Genomic DNA, 13,809 nt, shown 5'->3' with positions numbered 1-13,809 from the left:
CTGGGCTCTAACTAAATGGGCTGACTGGCTGCCCCTAACCATTTAAAAATGTACAGTTTAGTGGAACATTAGGTATGTAAATTAGGTACATTCACACTGTTGTGCAACTATCACCACTATCCATCTGCAGAACTTTTTTATCTTCTCGAAGTGTAACTCCATACCCATTTAACATTGACTCCTCGTACTCCCCTATCCCTAGGCTCTGGCAACCACCATTCTACTTTCTGTCTCTGTGAGTTGGCCATTGTTTCAAAATGTACTTTTCATTCTCACCCCACCTCCTCTTTTTTTGGGATTCCTAATATATGTTAGACCACTTGACATAGTGTTGGAACTTTACAGAGAGAAAGCTTTCTCTCTGTAAAGCTCTCTCCTCTCTGATACTTTGCCCGGTGACATCTAGCCTCTTTGGCCTTCTTATACTCCCAGATCCGTCTCTTCAACTCAAGGCTACAGGTCGTCTCTCCCTGTGCTGCAGCCTGAAAAGTCTCTCCATCCTTTAAGCTGAGACTCTGTCTTGTATCTCTAGAGAATCATTGTCCTCTGTTGCCTCGTGTTTAATGTCTGAAAATCATTTTTTTCATATGTTTCTCCAGTGTTTTAATTGTCTTATACAGGAGGGTATATCCAATCCCTGTTACCACATCTTGGCCCAAGCTTAAACTTTCCTAACTTTAATTTATATGCTTAGTTCATTAATTTTTATCTTCTTGTTTTCAATTTTAATCCTATAAAGTCATACATCTTCAAGTATTCCTTGAGTTGCTTTCTACAAGTTTTATGTTATTTTTTAAATTATTTTCTCATTGCCATTAGGATTTCGTTTTTCACCATGAGTTATTTAGAATTATGTTTTTAAATTTCTCAACTTTTTTTGCTTATTTTGTTGCATTGTGGTCGGAGAATATGGTCTATGTCAGGAGTTGGCAGAGTTTTTCTATGAAGAGCCAGATAGCATATAATTTAAGCGTTGTGGGCCAGTGAGTCTCTATTGCTACTATTCAACTCTGCCATTATAGTGTAAAAATAGCCATTGACAATACATAAACAATGAGCATGACTTGTTTCAATAAAGCTTTATTTACAAAAACTGGTGGTGGGCTGGATTTGGCCCACAGGCCATAGTTTTCTGACTTTTTCAACGATACTAATTGTTGAAATTTGTTGAGATATGCTTTTGACTATGAGAATGTGCATTCTGCAGAAGTGAGAGCAATGTTCTGTAAACTTGTTCTTTAGTGCTATTTATTTGTTAATATCTACTGATTTTTATTGACTTTCTATCAATTATTGAGAAATTGCTGAAATATTCCATTATGATTGTTTTGTGCATTTCTTCTTGTAGTTTCATCTGTTTTTGCTTTATATATTTTAAAGCTATTTTATTAGTTGCATGTCATTCTTATAAATTGAACCTTTTATGGTAATGTAGTAATTTGCTTTTGAGGACTATAAGGAAAAGCATATCTAGAGTTTTAAAAAAACAACAAAAAAACAGTTAAGTAAACAGTAAAGTAAAAAGTACTTATAGAGTTAACTCTCTCATCTGTGTTGTCTCCTTGGTGTGTTGGAGTGGTTCATTCCAACTTCTGAGATCTGATTGTTAAATATACAGGACTCGTACAAACTGGTTGTTAAAACACTGAAACCTGAAATCAAACATGGTGAGAGTATCTACAGCACAGACCTTGGCAAATACTACAAATTAAGGCCTTTTTCTCCCCTGAAAGCCAGTGTGTCAGCACATCAATGAGTCTAATCTGCTCCTCAAAACTTCCATTGAAGTTTTTCTCCTTTAAGTAAACTCGTTTTTGAAATGAAAACATACAGATAGAAAAATGCCCAATCATAATTGTTCACCTCAATTATTTTTCAAAAAGAGAATATACTCATGTAGCCAGCATGTAGGTAAAGGAAGGGAACATTTCTGGTACCCCAGAGGTCCCATTCTGGTACTGCTACTCACGGGTAACCTGTCTTTTCTTCTAACATCACAGATTTGTTTTTGAACTATATATAAATGGAATCATATGGTATGTACTCTTGTGTCTGGCTCCTTTAGCCCAGTACTGTGTTTGTGAAATGCACGCTGTTGCACTTAGTGTAGTTTGTTTATTCATTCTCGTTGGTGTATTCTGTTATTACAATATTCCACAGCTTATTTATCCATTCCACTGTTCCAATGTTTAGATATTTTCAATAGAGCTGCAGGGACCACTCTTCTACATATCTTCTGGTAAACACATGTATGAATTTCTGTTTGAGTATATACCTAGGAATGGAATTTTTGAGTCATAAGATACGCATATGTTCAGTTTTAGTAGACAATGATAAACAGTTTTCCAAATGGTTGTACCAATTCACACCCCCTGCATACTGTATGAGTGTTCCAGTTGCTCCACATCCCTGCCAACATTTGGTTGCAATTAGTTTTTAATTTCAGTTATAATATTCTTTACTTACACAGTTTCTACTTCTGTTTCAAATATGTTTGAACGTTGGGAGATAATGCATGAACTAAAGATAGAGACTGGTGATGTGTAGTTTGTGTGTGATATTCAAGGAAACGCCATAATATTTAATAGTTGTTTAATACCTAGTAAGTTACACTGTCAGCTTTTACATAAATGTACAGGTGTAATCTTATAACAATCCTAGAAGATCAAGGGAGTTTATTCTCATTTTATAAAAGGACACTGATGCTCAGAACACCTGTGATGTACACAGGACAAGGCACAGCTAGACTCAGACGCAGGTGTAGAGAGGTCATCATCCCAAATGCATTCCGTTTCCCTCTATTCATATCAGTGGGCTAAAGAAAAACCAGATGTGCCTCAGTGCAGACCAGCTTGATTCTACTATCTGATCTGTTATTGATAATAAATATAATTTTATGCACAGAATTATTTGGGGTATAACATTGATTTGCCAAAGACTTTGGATCCTTAGAGATGACCAAGATAGATTGGGAATATCCATCTTCTCATATTTTTTATTTAATGAAAGACACACACACATATCTATACAAACATGATAGACATGTATAGGTGTATTCAATAATCACAGAAAGAATTAGAATAGAGAATTCAATTTGGAATTTGTGAAAAATTCCATACAATGTACTCAACAAATTGTTGAGTGCTTACTGTATGCCAGGCCCTGTTTTAGGCATTGGGACATAACACTAATAAGATAAAAGTCCTTTGGAGATTAGCTTCTCGTGGGGGCAACAGAGAATGAGCAATTAAACACAAATATATAATGATTGCAGGTCGATATAATCCCATTTAAAAAAATGACAAGGAATAAATTATAATTCATAAGGATTATTAAGGAATCGTGGAAGAATTGCTAGATTTAAAAAAATTATTTTTAAAAAGGCAGGAAATTTATTTTCCAATTTAAAGAATAGTAAATTAGGTGAAAATGAGGTTCAGTGTGAGGAGAGGAGGATCAAACAGACATGGCCTGAAGCAGGCAGGACCTCTGGACTGAGGGTCGGCAAAAGGCAGAAACAGGTAGCTAATGGATTGATGAAACGCAAATTATTTGAGATGAGAAAGCTAAAAAGTAAGACTTTTCTAGCAGGAGAATCAGTCTCATTAAATAGTCCCTTCTTGGAGAAGCATATAAAGTATCTGCCATGTGACTGTAAGAGTTTTCTCTTTAGTGGAATTTAACATGTAATTGTATCAGATTAGTGTTTTCTGAGCTGTGTGTATGTGTTACTGAGGTACCGTGTTTCCCCAAAAATAAGACCTAGTCAGACAATGAGCTCTAATGCGTCTTTTGGAGCTAAAATTAAGACCCAGTCTTATTTTACTATAAGACTGGGTATAATAATATAATATATCAGGTCTTATATTAATTTTTGTTCCAAAAGACACATTAGAGCTGATTGTCCGACTAGGTCTTATTTTCAGGGAAACAGGGTAGGTAGGTATATTTATCAGTGGTGCCAAAAAAGTGTATACAAGTGGACACTTTGGTCAACTTTGCTCAAGCAGTAGTTCGCCGTAATCAGAAGTGTCTAAATGCTGACGGTAACCACTTTGAGCATCTCTTGTAATTGCAGGAGTCAAACGGGACTTGTATTCATCTTTTGTTACCGGTCTATATTGAGTATTACAATTTTAATACAGTTTTCCTTTCTTAAAATGTGTATACATTGTTTTGCCGCCCTCTGTAGTTTGAGTACAAGGAAGAACATTTCTTCTTTTTGAGGGTTCATATTGTCTTAAGTTCTTCAGAAGCAGATCCCAACCCAAGGATTTGTATGCTGGTCATTTCTTAAGGAAGTGCCCCCAGGGGAGCTTGGTACAGAGGAAGGTTGGGACAGGACAGGGAGGGGTGTATTTTAAGGCACAGTTTTGCAAAGGGTATCTTCAGTCTGGTTTACCAGAAGAACTTTGAGGAATTGTCCAGAAGCAAGGTAAGGGAGCAGGACTTGCATGCTTCACATTACCGCTCAGGCATTGGTTAAATGCCACCCCAAGATGCAAATTCCAGGCTCTGCAAATTTAGACAAAGTGGGTCCTGTAGCCTGAGTGCAGTTAGTCAAGGAAAAGTCCCAAGTGTTGACTGTTGGAAGCAAAAGCACCTGAAGCCTAGAGAGCACACAGAAATGTTTAGAAGTGACCCAAGGGGAATATTGTCCACTACAAATATTGTTAGGGAAATGTAGCACATCAAAGACTGAATTTAATTTTTTTAAAGTGAGTCATTTAACAGTATAATGTCAAGTAAATAGAGGCATAAATGATATGTAGGTGAAAATGCTTAAATTGAAAATGCTTAAATCTGCTTTGAGTATTTGTTTTCATTGATGTGCCGTGGTCAGGAGTGCAGTACCATTTGGTGGAGGCCACTTCAGTCTTCTTTGACGTTCCCCACACCCGCCTACTATCCCAACACAGTGCCAGTTCTCCCTTCCTCTGTGAACTCCTCAACACTTTATGCATGCAGTGAATTTTTGCACTTCTTACATTGCTTAAAAATGATTGATTTAATGTTCTTCCCTAAAGGCTTTGTGAGGGTCTTAGAGCATTAGTGACTGTGTCTTTTTTATCTTTGCATTCCCAATGTTTGGCTCCATGCCTGGCTTACAGTAGGTAGTCAATAAATGTGTGTGGAGCGGATGAGAACAGAAACCCTTTACAGCCTGGGGAAATTCTAGAAAATAAGTGTTATCTTCAGTATAAAGTTTGTGTCTTGTATTAACTAGACAGAAGCAATTAAAATGGCAAACTCCCTCTAACATGCCAATAAAAGTTACTGAGCCTCAGCAGATAACTTTTACATTTGGCACAGAAGGGTTCTTACCTGAAAATGGAAACTTAAAACTTTAGTTGAGAAAAGCATTCTTGATTAAGAGCACTTGATTAAAAAGAGCTCATTAATGAAAAACAATACTATTTTTATAAGGACTAAGCTTCTTTTATGTTGCCCTGGTTTGGTTTCACGCTTCAACAAATAGCATCCTTTGGCAGTCACAGCTCCTTGCACTGCCAAGTGCAGTATTCGTGGCTGGTCATGCCCTTCCTTGACGTCACTCTGGAAGAGGTCATCAGCTAATTAGCTACAGAAGCTGGTCGCCATTGCTTCCAAGCTCCAAGTGGTGCAGTCTGATGGAATCACAGTAAGTTTAAAAAAAAAAAAAGAGTTGATTGTGTTTTCCTTGATGTTACAGAAATGCTCCTGAGAACATTAAAACTCAGGGCAATAATAATGGAATGTATCTGATTAAAGGTGACTTGTAGGTATTTGGGAGAACAGGAAAAAACTCTCCTGGATAAGATGAATATTTTTGGCTTTTTCTCCAGATTATACATGGAAGAAATGTCTGTTCTCAAATTTTAGCTTTGCCCTCTTCCTCTCTCATCTCCCAATAATGTATCTGCCATTCATCCATATACAGTACTACTTACTGCTGCTTCTCGCAAAAGTGCAATCTATAATCTAGGCACCTCTACTCACACCTCTAACTTTTTTCCTGAATAGTCAGCACCTTCCCTCTGCGTGCTCAAGCCCCCACCCCTACCCTCACAGGTCTTATGTGTCCTGTTTTCTACTTGTGAAGACCATGCTTTTGTTTTCCAAGGCAATATCTAGTCAGTTTGAAATCTGTCATTTATATGTATGTAAATCTATTAATGGTCAATCTTTTCATCTTTTTAAATCAAAATTGCTCAGAGAAGCAACTCTGTGGATTCTATGTCCTATTGCAGACTAGAAGGGGAAGGATCATTGAAGAGGGAAAATTATTTTTGAAGGGGCCCCCTGAGTTATAGCGTAAGTATTTTAGGTCTAATTTTCTTCTCCATTCCTCTTTCTGGGAATGGATTTCCAGTGTAGAGCTTTAAGCTTGAAGATTTAAAATTGTAGGAGCCAACTAATTCATGAAGTTAGCCTAAGGCCATAACAAAATACAACACAGTCTTTACATTAAGGAATAAAACACAGAATAAAGACTTGAATTATGAGCACAGAACTTTGTAATGGAAATCTTACATTTATTTGAAATATGTACTCACCTAATCAAAACGTCATAAGGAATAACTCACTAAGGTGTGAGTTCCATAGTTGGGAAAAAGACTCTATTTAGTTCCCCCTTGACTTCCCCAGGGTGTGCATCATGGAGCTTCAGAAATTTATTGAAGTTTTATTAATATTCTTGAGGCAGTTAATACACATAAGAGACCTACCTCTTCAGATCACAAACGTTTACAGAAAACGGTAATATACTCTGAGGAAGTCACTTAGACTGATGAAATTTGCTCCGGGAAGAGTTGGTTTCTAGCCTGACAACCTAGCTCTAGTTATGAAGTAGGACTGCCTCCAAGTATCGTTGAGGTTAAGTGAAATAACATAGAAGGTGCCTTGTTGAGGTTAAGTGCGGTCACATATAAAATATGTGTCTGCCCCACAATGAGCACCCAATAAATGTTAAGTTTACTTTTTTCTTCTTTCAGGTTTTATCTTAAGTAGCCCCAATGCACATTGCATGGTTGCAGATACATGAACAAAATAGAACAGAATGGAAGATATTCCATAACTCAGGCAGTCCAAATATATTAGGTTGGTGCAAAAGTAATTGCGGTTTTTGCAATTATTTTTAACCTTTTAAACCACAATTACTTTTACACCAATTCTTTTTTTTGTTGAGTTTTGTGCTCACTTTATTACACTATACCCAGCCCAGTATTAATATAGAAATAGATATTATTTCCCACAAGCAACCAGGATGCATTATTCCTGAACTATGAATTGTATAATTGATCACGTTTCTCCTTTTCTGTTGGCTGATAAAAAACTTAGAATTAAATTTGTTTCTTAATGTTTAGTTAGTATATAGAAATTCATGGTATATATTCTTGTATTAACTTCACTCCTAGTTCTATTTCATATCTCTCAATTTTTTTCCCCTTTGCAGCATATTTTTACCTACATTTAATTAAAGCAATCTTGGTATGTCATACATTTCTTTTTTTCTTTATAAGTGTCTTAAATCCTAGGAAAGAGAATGGGAGACACAGAGAAATATATATGTGTATATATATATATATATATATATATATATATATATATATACAAACATATATATATATATATATATATATATATATAATTTTGGAATGGGGAAGTTAAAATGCAAGAACAATAAAAAACCAAAGCATCTTGTACATTTTCTTTGACAAAACCTAATAATGGAGCATTTCTGTGTTCTCTGCTATTTTCCACCCAAGAACTTGTTCGTGTTGTTTACATAGACTTACTATTCTGTTTTTTTTTAATTATTATTACAAGTAGAAAAGGAATTTATTTAAAGAATATTGGATAGGTCAGGAAATCACCAGGAGTGCTAGAGAACCATGCATGAGAAATCATCAGGAACACGGCATCCGTGCAGCCGGAACCACAGTCTGCATCACACTAAAAAGCCTGAGCAGGCAGGGTGCTGCTGGTCTGAACCATAGGTACCTCTCTTGGCATCATCACCTCCATCAGCAGAGTGCAGGACTGCTGCCCCTCCTGCTTTTGGAAAGTGGGTGTTTCTGCCCCTCCTGCCAACACAATGGATTCTTCACAGCCTCTTTTTTTGGTTTTGTAGCACTGCTCCTCGTTCAGAATCCTAGGAAGGAGCCCTCATTGGTTGAGCCCCAGTCTCATGATCATTCTCTAGTTCCCAGGGAGAATGGAAAAATGAGTAATGATTTTTTAAAAATCTTTTTTCTGATCTGATTTTTTAAATCTTTATAGTGAAAGAAAGCTTCTGTGTCTTTCCATACTCACACAATGGAGAATTTCCCCCAAATAAGAAGGTTCAAATCCTGGACAGCAAAATAATGACAACTGTCAGCTCCAATCTACTCCTTTGCCTACCTAATAGCCACACACACACTTTTTTTTTTTAAACCTACAATTTTTTTAAAGGGCATTTACCTAACCAAAATACACGACAACAACACATTTCTAACACATTTTTTTTCTAATGGACCCAAAGCTTTATTGGTCACTATAAACAGCTTCATTTCCACTCTAGTTTCAGCACAACTTTGTCCCAATAGTCTGAAACTTATTTCAGTTTCACTATTAATAACACACCCTATATAAAATAATGTATTATAGAAATGGGAGAAACTTTCAACTTAATTGAAATATATAAACATGTATTCATTTAGTTGAAAGGAAGTGGGTACCGTTCATTCTACATAGTCTACAGAAAAATTATCAAGCAAGCTGGAGAAATTTTGATCAATAGAGAATCTTAGTGTCCTATTAAAATTTACACACATAAAAACAGGCTTCAAAACTTCATTCCGTGGTTAAAATTTGAGTAATAAATCAACTACAGTTACAGTTTATCAACAGAAAGATAATTCTGATATGTAGTTTGCTCTTAATAGAATGTGATGTTTTATTGAGACTTATGAATTCATTTTTTCTTCTTGATGATTTAATTATATAGTCTTCCCTGTGTTTTGCATACAAAATTTCAATAAGCAGGACTTCCAGCATCATGAAAGTTCAAAATAAAGCATAAAAGCTGTGGTTAAGATACATCAATAATAACTTTTATATGTGATACCTTTCTCCAGGATGTCTCCCTACTTTGAATAAATTAGTAAACATTCCTCTCTAAATGTGCAAAATAAATTTTATCATTAAAATTCTCTCCAGAGTTGAACAACACAGGGTTCTGTCTTCCTTTTGAAATATCAGACACATTTTTATGTCTTCCTCTAGAAAAGGAGGAAGGAATTATTCCTCTAGAAAAGAAGGAGGAATTATTGTTACAGACATTTAATTCCCTACTATGAGTAAAACAGTGCTCTGGAATCTTTCAGGGTGGAAGCTGGAATGAACCACGGAGATACATAATCTAGTCAAACTCCCTTCTATTACAGATGGCAAGGAGGGCCAATAAGATGAGATGATTTTCCTAAGGCTACGTCACTAGCATCAGCATTATTGCTCATAGATCTTAGAGTTCCTCTTGAAATCTTTATCAGAGATGACAGTGGTTGAGGCAAGTTTGAGAACTACATGAAGCACAGTTGCTCTTAAAGAATTGTACCCTCATAGACCCTGTCTCCCCATCTCTGGCATCCCCACATTACGGAGAGTACTGTGGTCCTTCACTGGAACTTTATGGACCCATGAGAAGAAGAACAGTGTGTCTTATTCTTCAGAATACTGTCAGATATTTTATTTAGACTAATTGAATTTTTAAGTTGAATTGTGACTTACCCATCCGGCTATTGGTTCTGGTAGTGGCTGCATAGTGGAATCACCTTGGGAGCTTCCAAAATCACTGATGCTGATTTAACCCCACAGATGCTGATTTAATTTGTCTCAGGTGTGGTCCAAGCATTAGGACTTTAAAAATATCCGGAGATGATCCGAATGTACCATGGGGGTTAAGAGCCTTTGGTCTAGTCTAGCAGCTCCCCAACTCTCCTTCACATTCATTTTGTAGAGAAAATGAGACTTGGAGAGTTTGAGCCTTGCTCATAATCACCAGCTGGTTAATGAGAGTTAGTTTGTAATTTTAATGTGGCCTTGTTTTCCTGGTTAAGAAGCAGGGCCAGTGACTGAACTTGAGATTTTCACCAGCAGGACTCCTCTAGGCTGTCAGGACATAGAAGCATCTGTCTTTGGGGCATCCAGAACGACCACACAGGAAAGCCTCCATTGTTGGATCAAGACATCTCTATGAGGTTGGCATGAATTACCCCCATTTTATAGATAATAAAATTGGTGGTCAGGTAGGTTTTCATGAGGTCGCATAGTTATTTTAGGTGCTATGGAGTTTTTGAGTAAAATCCTATTAATATTACCTCTGAAGCACATCCACATTACTTTGTTTAATCTTAGAAACAATATCCCTGAGCACTTTACACTTAATTTATTCCCAGCCTCACTTATGAATTGAAAGGAAGCATTCTTAATATAAACAGAAATGTATGAAGGGATAAACACTTTTACCCTTGTGGCCATGTATAGTTAACAAGGTTTTGTTGTTGTTTTCCAGTGATTCATTTGTAATGACATCCGTATAAGAGGATTTTCCTTATAGTAAAATCTCATAAAAACAAACCTAAAGTCTAATGGGAAAGACTGAATTAGTATGAGTGCAATGCATGAGAGCATGTATAAAAGGAGGATGATACATAAATAATGCATTTGTAAGTCCTATTCTGAGAGTGGAAGGTAATTATGGTTTCACTGGAAAGGCTTGTTTGAGTCAGCATTGACCTATGAGCCCACTGGCATTTGGAATACTGTTGACAGAATTCCCCGTCACCACTAGATCTGAGGCTGGGGCCTGGCATTGAAGTGGGGGTGGGGTGGGGGCGGTGTAGAGGAACAAGGCCTTTGGTTGATGAGAGGGGTGAGTGCACAAAAAAGGGCCACGCTTGACTGTAATTCATGGTGACTCACGCTCTGACCTCTGAGGAGACAGTCACATATTTCACACTGTTGCTTCTAACATCTTTTTTTATTGTGAATTTAATGATTATTGAAAATGTGCCAGTCTGGGTGGGTGTAGCCACTTCTTTCACGCTCCAGTTTCCTTCCGATTGCTGGCCAAACCCAGAAACTAGTCAGCTTATTCCTCTTTCAGCCCATTCAGAAGCCCCTAGCTATCTGTTTGTTGATGGGCAGCCCCTATGTCTGCTGTGTAGGGTAACTGTCATTGGTTATAGCCTTGGCGAGTTGACAAACTGCCCATAAAATCTGCTACTCCCATCCTTTGTCTTTCTATGGTAAAGGTGAGAGAAAAAGGATGTAAGAACTGTCTGTCTCTTTCATGGATATGATTGATTTCCAGAATGTAAAAAAAAAAAAAAAAATTATTAATATACTGATATGTAAATAGGTACATAGGTAAATAATAGCTCTCTCTCAATCTGTGTGTGTGTCTGTCTGTCTGCCCCTCTTTCTCTCTCAGCAAATTAAAAAAAAAAATTGAAAGGAAATACACCAAATTGATAAATAGTTGTCTCTGGACAGCAGATGATTTTTTTTTCTCACTTGTTACTGTGCTTTCTAAACATTCTATTATAAGCCATTTTATTTATATTTAAAAAAAATATTTTCTTAAGTGTAAACCATCTTATCCCTTTGGTCTGTGGCAAACAGTCTAACTAAAGCACTGATTTATCTTAAAACCAAGAAGACGGGTTACTTAAAAAACTATGTCTTCACTGGTAAGTGAAGAAACTATATTTATAGAAAACTGGGACGGTTAAAAAGATATTGCTGACTACAAAAAGGCGACATGATGGATCCTGATGATGATGATGAAAGTGTTCTGTGTCCCTATTGATATCAGTAACCTGGAGGTGATGGTGTATCTTTCTTTGCAAGATGTTATCATTGGGAAAACTTGAGAAGAGGGTATATCGATAGAATCTCTCTGTATTATCTCTTACAACTTTTTATGAATCTACAGTGATCTCAAAATAAGTTTAGCTTTTAAAAAGCCGCTAGAAAGTATCGCTCTGCTATTTCTTAAGTGCATTAAAGACCATCACAGAGTCATTCTGGAGATGAATATTTAATATTCTCTCCTCATGATTTTGATGATAAAGTTTTTGTTGCATTGTCTTTCAATACTTCAGGACACACACACACATTTCAGAATGTCTGAACAGCTGGAAGTGTATTCTGTCAGATGAGAACATGAATCGTTGGGAGCTAAATCTCCACGGGTCTCTTGTGTTGCTGCATATCTTGTGAGCAAGGCACTGACTGCTCCTCATTGTATGCGATCTCTTCGGGGAGGTTTGTTTAGTGAACAACCTTGGGAACTAGAGTGTCTCCCTTTAGAGCAAAGGACAGTCATGCTTATTGCCCTTTAAAAAAATATTTAGATGTCCTGAAGCTCAAAATTCCTCCTTGTAACATAATCCACTGGGTATGGAAGTGTCATCTGCATCCTTATGTGTCACTCTGTGGGAATTGGGGCTCAGGGAACCCATCCCAAGATGCTGTTACTCAGGCTACTTCTCTTGCTGTAAGTTACACATTGTCCTTTGCCTCTGCTCCAAGAGTCTCATGTCTTCTACCACCATCCATGAAACTGTCCCGGGCTCACTATTGCAGTTGTAAGGAGGGTAAAATCACAGGCCCTTCGGAGTTCTTGACAGTTTTAGTGATGAGGATGGAGATGTGACTTTCTGGAATAGAAAGGATGAGGGCCTCGTAAACTAATAGGATTTGAAGAAGATCCATGGGAAATGGCAGGGAACATGCTGATGAAATTTTATGGCCAACGAAGTAATAAATGGTCTTCTATTTGATTTCCTACTAGTGAGGAGATGTTGAGAATTGGATTCCAGATAGATGATACGTGCAAAGACAGCTGCCCTAGTGGTGCCCTTGTGGTTGCTAACTGTGCTCCAGAGAGAGCATTGGCCTGAGCTGGCAGGCAGCCTCAGGTCCCCACTCCACGGGATGTAACAACTGGTACCAAGATGTATCCTGGGTGGGCAGAAGGGGCTTCCCCTTTCAAATCACAGTTACTGAAATCTGCCCCTACACTTAAGAAAGGAGGGAAATTCATGACTTCTATGGGCAGAAACCAGGTAGATCTTTAGAACTTGGGCTGGTTTGTGTAGTAGATGAGATCCCTTGGGACATACAATGTTTACGAGAAATGACGAGCAACAGTTGTAGTTGTGTGTCTTATGGCTCAAACCTTCCTGCCGCCCATCAGGGTAACCTTAGATCCATTTGGAGACTAGGGTGAAAGGTCTCAGAGTTTTGTTTTTCTTTACAGTGGGTCTTGGCTGCTCTAGAGAAGCATTAACCATCTCAGGGAGGTTCCCCTGAGACAAACTTGCTCCCACAGAAAACCATAGATGAGGCACTGACTCATCTATGGGGTTTCTATGGGAGCTAGTTTGTCTCAGGGGAACCTCTGAGGGCTCTTAGTGCCCTGGATTTTGGCATATTTAAAATGCTGATGAAGGTGATCAAGTGAAGAATGAGAATCTGACTCAAAGATATATACATTCTTGTGGTCAGTCTTGCCACCCTGAAGAATGCGTCTGACCGTGATATGGAAACAAGATGAGAACATGAGATGCTGTCTGAGTAATAGGCTAACAGTTGTCCCAGATTATGGTGACCTCCTCAAAGAAGGTCGCAACTGTGTGAGCCATGCTTGAGTCAGCAGAAGTCACAAGCCCCATGACCCTAGGAAACAATGTGTCTGTGGCGGTGGCTGCAGAAGCAAGGGCTCCCAAGGCTGAAATAAATAGTATCAGCTATGAGGATGTCACCACCCGATACAAA

Source organism: Rhinolophus sinicus, linkage group LG07 (assembly GCF_036562045.2).
Source record: "Rhinolophus sinicus isolate RSC01 linkage group LG07, ASM3656204v1, whole genome shotgun sequence".
In the NCBI taxonomy this organism is placed as follows: domain Eukaryota; kingdom Metazoa; phylum Chordata; class Mammalia; order Chiroptera; family Rhinolophidae; genus Rhinolophus; species Rhinolophus sinicus.
This window is presented reverse-complemented; position numbering follows the sequence as displayed.